The sequence below is a fragment of the Haliotis asinina genome, chromosome 11 (assembly GCF_037392515.1).
Source record: "Haliotis asinina isolate JCU_RB_2024 chromosome 11, JCU_Hal_asi_v2, whole genome shotgun sequence".
Lineage (NCBI taxonomy): Eukaryota > Metazoa > Mollusca > Gastropoda > Lepetellida > Haliotidae > Haliotis > Haliotis asinina.
This window is the reverse complement of record NC_090290.1, coordinates 45,336,453-45,344,651: the sequence shown is the minus strand read 5'-3', so window position 1 is coordinate 45,344,651 and position 8,199 is coordinate 45,336,453.

Sequence of the window (8,199 nt, the reverse complement as noted above, 5' to 3'; positions counted from 1 at the left end):
CGACTCGAATAAGAGTGAGTCTCTTGGAGTACAGCGAGAGTCTAAGGGTATGTTGACATTCAGTGTCAATCAGTGAACAGGTATAGTCTGTCTGCGGTGAAAACATACACATGAATTTCACTTTAAACAAAAACTTAAATAAAGTGAAATTAAGATTGCGAATCCTGATAATTTTACCTTGCCAATTAAGAATATAATTCTTAGATTTTTATTAAACTTAGAAACAAGGTTGTTTAACAAACGATCATCGTTTCAAATAGTTATCATTGGCTTGTATTACAAGGGGGTTAGTGCAGTACTTGGATCAGTGTGGTACGTGATGAGTGGAGTGTTAACTTAGACCAACCCTGCTTATTCTTGCTGTTTCATGTAATGTGCATCCCCCCTTGTAATACAAAGTGCCGACTTGCAACTATGTTAAACAACTTTTATCCTAAGTTGAATGAGTTCCAAGATTTCAGAGTTCAAATGGCAAGGTAAAATTATGAGGTTCGCAATTTTAATGTCACTTTATTTTATTTACTCCTTTTGTTTAAAGGTGAATTCAGACTACAGTGTTCATGAGTGAACAGGTAGTGTTAATCAGTGTACAGGTAGTGTTAATCAGTGTGTACAGGTAGTGATAATCAGTGTACAGGTAGTGTTAATCACTGTACACGTAGTGTTAATCAGTGTACAGGCAGTGTGATGCAGTAAACTGGTGGTGTGTCAGTCAGTAGACAGATGGTGTGATACAGTAGACAGGTGGTGTGTCAGTCAGTAGACTGGTAGTGTACATCAGTAGACAGTTCGTGTGAATCAATAGACAGGTGGCGTAAATAAGCAGACAGTTCGTGTGAATCAGTAGACAGTTCGTATGAATCAGTAGACAGTTCGTATGAATCAGTAGACAGTTCGTGTGAATCAGTAGACAGTTCGTGTGGATCAGTAGATAGTTCGTATGAGTCAGTAGACAGTTCGTGTGAATCAGTAGATAGTTCGTATGAGTCAGTAGACAGTTCGTATGAATCAGTAGACAGTTCGTGTGAATCAGTAGACAGTTCGTGTGGATCAGTAGATAGTTCGTATGAGTCAGTAGACAGTTCGTGTGAATCAGTAGATAGTTCGTATGAGTCAGTAGACAGTTCGTGTGAATCAGTAGACAGTTCGTATGAGTCAGTAGGACAGGTGGTGTGAATCAGTAGACAGGTAGTGTGAAGCAGTAGACAGTTCGTATGAGTATGTCACAGTAGCATCATTATTTGCACGATCATTATCATCTTTGGGCGTAGCTTTGTGGTTAAAGTGGTGACTCGTCATGCCGAAGACCCGGGTTCGATAACAAATATGGATATAATATATGAAGCCCATTCTGGTGTTCATCTACGTGATGTTGCTTTAAAAGTATCTTGAAAGCGGCGTAAAACTAAAATCACTCATCCATGCTGGAAACCAGCTGTCATCATTAGTGGTATTGAGACCACCGAGGGACCTACATGATTAAGTAGTGTACAGTTGGCCCATTGTGTGGAAAGCTAATCCCAGAGTCGGCGAGCACAATGGCGTTAATACCGGCGGCATACAAGGACACCTACTACCCTCCAGCTCATTACCCCTACTCATCGATGTTTGTCCCATTAGAATTGAACCAGAGCCTGAGTAAGCACATAACACACGCCACATGGTCCTGCTCTGCACAAACACCTCGCACAGCAAACACAAATACATCCACAGGAGTCTCAATAGTTATTGTAAATTTATCTTCTGTTAATTACAGCTTGTTATTTGCGGCTTTCGTATATTAAACAAAGACCGCGTTTATATTCCCTCGGGAAAATCTGATGACAATATGCGAGTATCCTTTATTCAGGATGCCTGTGTTGCCGAACAAGATTCGTCGATAATAGGTACACCTGTACTCGCCAGCCGGTAACTGGAATACTAGATGCAGTTGCTAGGAAACAATGAGTTCCTTTATGCCCGTTTGAGGCTTATGTTTAATAATAAAAGAACCTTTTGTGCTGGTCGCATGTCCCATTACAATATATAAAGCCCTGAACATTTGATGGTATACTGGTTCGGGACCTGCATTGTCCTGTAGGTTGTAGCCCTGCCTAGTAGTTTGAGGAAGATGGCGGAAGATAGCCTAACGAAATCCATGGCGAGGTAAGCGAGTTGAAGTAAACACCATTGTATATGCTAGCTGTCAACCTTATTCTGTGTTGCGTTATAGCTGCATCTAGAAGGGTTTTTTATCGTTTTGTAGCACTAATGGACATAAACATATCTTGACGTTTAAAATTGGCGTTTAAAAGTATCAATGAAGGTACAGATTTATTGTCTCAAGGTATCAATGAAGATATAGAATTGGCGTTTAAAAGTATCAGTAAAGGGATAGAATTGGCGTTTAAAGACATCAATGAAGATAGCATTGACGTTTCATAGTATTAATAACGATTTGGCATTGATGTTTAAAGGTATCAGTGAAAGTAGCATTGGCGTTTAAAGGTATCAATGAAGATATAACATTGGCCTTTAAAGGTATCAATGAAGACAGTATTGACGTTTAAAGGTATCAGTGAAAGTAGCATTGACGTTTAAAGGTATCAGTGAAAGTAGCATTGACGTTTAAAGGTATCAATGAAGATATAACATTGACGTTTAAAGGTATCAATGAAGACAGTATTGACGTTTAAAGGTATCGATTAAACGTTTGAGGTATTGATAATGAAATAATAAACTGTTGGTGGTACTGATAAAGTTAATATGCATATTTTTGCTATTAGCGATGAAAGGATTAACTGGTGGTTGTGTTAATTAACCTTTGGTAGTGTTTATGTCAAAAAGAATCAAATGTTTTATGCATTAAGGAAAACAAGCACTGACTTTTTATTTCCGCTTCCCATGTGGCATGAGACTTAATCTCTACATAACGCGGATATGTGATAACATAACAAGGAACTGTAGGTTCGCTGTGACTATCATTTCAAAGTAGACATCTCCGAACGTAATGATACAAGTAAATGTATTCATGTTTGTGGCTTCGAATGTACGTGTGAGTGATTTCTTATGTCTACAGCAACACCGAAGCAACAGATTCAGGTATGTAAATAATCTTCATCAATGCATTAAATTCTTTCTCTTTCTATCCCGAAATGTTGACGCTCTATTTGACAGTACAAGTTTGACAGTAAATTTTTTCTGCGTATTTTTCCACAACACGGTGGACAGTAAACCATTTTTTAAAATTCTATCACTGCATGTACAAGTTCTACATGGAATTATTTCTGCGTATTCTGTCCCTGCAATGTCGACATTAAAATATTTCTGCGTATTGTATCCCTACTCAGTCGACATAAAACTAGTCCTGCACATTCTATCCCTACACAGTCGACATTTTAGAGTATTTTTGCACATATCTTTAACTACATAAGCCGACTTTAAACTATCTACGAGCTAGCGGGTTGTAATTCAGTGCTTACCATTTAAGACTATCCTTACTTCGAGCATTCTTACCATATTTCTGAGTCTGTAAGTTAGTGAGTCTGGTTTAATGCCATTTTTGAGAACTATTCAAGGTTCCTCGCGTGAGTCAACTAACGCCACTTCAAGTTATATCAGCGAGTATCAGCTTGATGGGAGTTCATCAGTTTGCGCTGGTGCAGTGAGCATGATGGGCAGGTGTCATGGTGATTCCGACTTGACAAGTAACTAAATGAAGTCCCGTTAGACGTGCACTTGGTTGAAACCCGTTAGACTACCACCTGACAAAAGATCTATGCTGTCCGGTCAGAAGGGGCTGAACTGCTCTGTCCTGGTCAACCGGGAGTGAGTGAGTGAGGTTTGTTTTACGCCGCACTCAGCAATATTCCAGCTATGTGGCGGCGGTTTCTAACCAGATCTGGACCAGACAATCCAGTGATGAACAGCATGGGTATCGGTCTGCGCAAAGGGGATACGGTGACATGTGTCAACCAAGCCAGTGAGGCTAACCACCTGATCCCGTCAGTCGCCTCTTGTGACAAACATGGATTAATGAAGACACATTCTAACCCGTATTTATGAACAACTGAGGCATAACCTAGGAACCGATGACATGTGTAGGTGAGCCCGACCATCCGACCCCGTTAGTCGCCTCTTACAACAAGACTGGGTTACTGAAGATCAACATTCTAACCCGGATGTTCATGGATGGGTCAACCAGGAAGATGTAACCCTTCGTTTTCATTGTTCAAAGGCGAGCAGGACAACAAAGGCTATGAGGGAACTGATGATGAGAAGATAGAAATCAAAGGTCAAACGGACGTCAACGACATCTGCATTGATCTTTCTCCCGAGGAAGAGGAACGGATTTTGGATAAGGTAAGTTGCAAAATTCCCCATAAATTCTATTCTGCGTGTACTGTTGATGCACATTGTTGTCACAATCAGTGATTTGTCAACATTCCAATATGGAGCTAACAATCAAGTGACCTTCTGTTAGGCTAGATAAAAAAGATGAAATGCTTCTCAGGCATCGGTGTGTCACTTTTATTTGTGCGCGAAACATTTTTTATTGCCATTTTAAAAAAAACCTTGACTTGGCTGCGTCCCGATCATATATTTGTCCAGTATGAGAATGAGTGTCTGTAAGCACGAGTGTGACTGAGTCTACAACCCATTAACACGTGCTTAACTTTCCAAACTGAGAGAATAAAATAAAAATGTGTTCGTCCCTCGAATGTGCCCGAGAAACATTTATTTTTTTTATGCTGCCTTATCTTTATGATGAAAAGCTGACGACCCGACAGAATTAAATAGCGATGGTGGTTCGAATCCATGGTCGTACCATTCAGAAATATTCCAATTGTGTGTCAACGGTCTGTAAATAATCGAGGCAGGCAGGATCAGATAATCCAATGATCAACATCACGGGTCGTTTGAATGAGCTCTTAGTGACTCTATTTACCCTTTAGACACAGACAATGCATATTGGCAATCTGAGGTTAAGCCACATTTCGTTGTTCTATAGGGTAATGCTTACCGTATTGGTCTTGGCACCTTTACAGAAAAGTGGAAGCGTCTGACCTCCCCATGTCTGGCAATCCTCCGTAACATTTACTTAAGACAGTCGTTCTCTTTGTAGAACAGTATCCTGGACCCGAGTGAGTGTTGTTTAACGCCGCTTTTAACAATATTCCAAATCAATATCACGTCGAGGGACAGCAGCAATGGGCTTAACACATTATACCCATGTGTGAACTCGAACCCAGGCCTTCAGTGTGACCAACGAACACTTTAACCATTAAGTGAGACCGACTCTCTCCCCACCTTAGAATTTCAGAGACGCATACAATTTAGGACACCGTTCCCATGAGAATAGGACTTAGATTAAAATGGAATGCTGTGAAAAAAAGACGAAATAGTGTTGTAGTAGTGTATTCAATGATTATTAAACTCTATCCCTCTTACCGTGTATGCTGATAGCTGATTATGTTTGCATCCACACAAAAAAGCATCCACATCGTTAGGAAATGTGCGATCAACACATAACCATTGATATTATTTTGTTTTTCCAAGAATCGTATTACGTTGATTTGTGTATAGCCAGTAATTTGTTTAAATCATTTTCATTCTTACTGTTGGCTTTATCGGTTCCTCAAAATTCAATATGTAATATTGTATTTGATACAGTTGCGGGAGGTGGTGAGAAAGTGCACCCATGTTGACCCCAACAAGAGACCAACAGCGGAAGAAGTACTGAAGTTATTGGATTTCCCAGACGTGAAGAAAATGTGAAGGATTAGACACGTTACGTGCATATCTGACCTCTTGGTATATACGTGACCTTCCTACCCAGCCATTGACCAATCACTGGACTGGGTCAAGGTCATCGTAGATGATGGAGGTCAATGTGTATGCCGGCCATTGGCGGGCCTATGTCAGTGTCTATTTGTTACGTGTCTCTGTCGTCTGTGTGCAAGTCTGTCAAGTGTCTCCGTCTGTCTGACTCGCTTTGTGTAATCATGTTGTGTAGAGAATTGGTACGAGACTGTTTTGAGTGACATGTTTTGGTACTCCAGTCATCGTTCATCGACACCCTATGACCTTCAGTCAAGAGTTATTTGACCGCTGAGAATGTTATATCGCGAACCCCAACAGTCCGAAACCCCTACTATCCGGAGTAATACCTGTTAGAAGCAGATTATGTCCTCAAAAACCTCTTATTGTCTTTAGGTGTGACAAACGATTCCAGTTAGAAAAACCAAAGACTATACAGGTGGTGTAAAGCCGTAACAATGACTTACAATTGATAACTTACTGAAACCTACGTCACTTTGCTATAAGATGTCTATATTTACTCTTATTGTTAAGTGACCCCTCGGTGATATTGCTGGAATATTGCTAAAAGCGACGTAAAACTAAACTCACTCACTCTTGCCAAGGAAGACCTCATCTGAGCAATACAACGGAGTAGTGGTACACATTCAGACATGCTGAACATGGTAAATGGCGACTTCAATACAATTACAACAGCAGGCCTTGCAGGAATTACAACAAATGAGAGTTATCTCCCCTAGACTTGTGAGTAGAGTCCCGATGTGCCTCAATCCTTTAACTATAACGAATAAACTTCACTGATCGGATTACTGGAGTAGAACCGGCATCAATATCAGCATGTTAGTTTCAATGTGCCCCAGATTGTTTCTTGTTATGTTGTATAAACTACGCTTATCTGACCATTGGTTTTCGTATTGTTTATTAAATAATGAGTTTGTTATAGCATATGTTGTATTCGGGATTACACTTTCTTAGTCAAGTATAAATTCTAATACTTTTGTTGGGTTGAGTCCCATCCGGGATTCGAACCCACTTCCGCAGAGTCAGGCACCTTATCGCCAGCAGTCAGCCATCTAACCCTCTCAGCCATCACGACTTCCATTTCTGGGAATATTCCTGCAATATCACAGCTGTGGACACCAAAACTCGGCTTCACACACTGTCACCCAGCTGCTGAACCAACACCAAAAGTGAGATGGAAGATACTGACAACGTGGACGTCCTCCATATGCAGTAATTAGACTGTGTTCAAAACTCAAAGCTAAACGTGAATTCAGTCACTGGAACAATCTGTTATCCTACACTTAACCAGTCTGACTGTACAACTGTAAATAGCACATCCACAAGAGCCTACAGCTAGTCATACAGACAGTAGCATCATCTCTCTATCTCGCTGACATACGAGCTATTCAATATTGTTCCTGTTAAAAGCAGTGGGTACATTTTAATGATTGGATACGGACACTCGTCTCTGTTTTCTGCTTACAACCTCGCTGTCGTTTCCAATAACTACACTTTCAGATCAATCAGCGCAGAAATACCTCCGCTGGATAACAACTTGAAAGTCTATTGGCAAGTCCATTTAGGGATTATTTTAATACAATGGCTGTTTAGTCACAACAAACCGTATAAGCAATGGGAGGCGACCGAGTTCACGTCACATCAATATTTAATGCTAATACGATCACAATGAAGCCATGCATGTTCGATTGAACAAACAGTCATTTGATTAATGTTGGACAAATAGATCTTCAGGTTACCGTGGCGTGTCGGATTATTGAGTATAGTTTTACGCCGTTTGGCACTGTTCCAGCAATATCAAAGGGAGGCCAGACAGTATTTGCAAGGCTTCAATTTACCAGCTGGCCATCAGGGCCTGCTGCTATCTGCAGGCTTTATAATCTACAGGCCCTGAATGAAATCTGCAGGCCCAATTCGTTAAAGTCAAACAAATGAAAATAAAATAGGCTACATTGTACAAAGTTTCACACTGTTTCTACAAAATTAAGCGAAGCCTACGGCACACAGAGGAGTTTAAGAGTGTTAAACTAGTGTTGACATTCCCACGCCAAAGCTTAAGTTATCGTAAAATAAAGGATCATGGATGCTTCCCGAACATTTAATAAAGGAAAAAGGGGAAACAATCCAGATGAAAAATAATTGCCCGATAATTTACTGAAGGCCACAACGGTCCGCACATATTTGAAACTGTCTGCCCGATACAATAACAACCAGCCCTGGGCCTTCGGGCCGGTGGTTACTTCGAAAGCTGAGGCCCGATTTGGGTTTGCACATTGTGCCATGATGGAACTGAACCGTGTCTTCGTTCAGTCTAAGTAAACTTGGTCTCAGCCTCCATATAGCCGGAATGCTGAGTGCGGCGTTAAACAACAGCCAGTC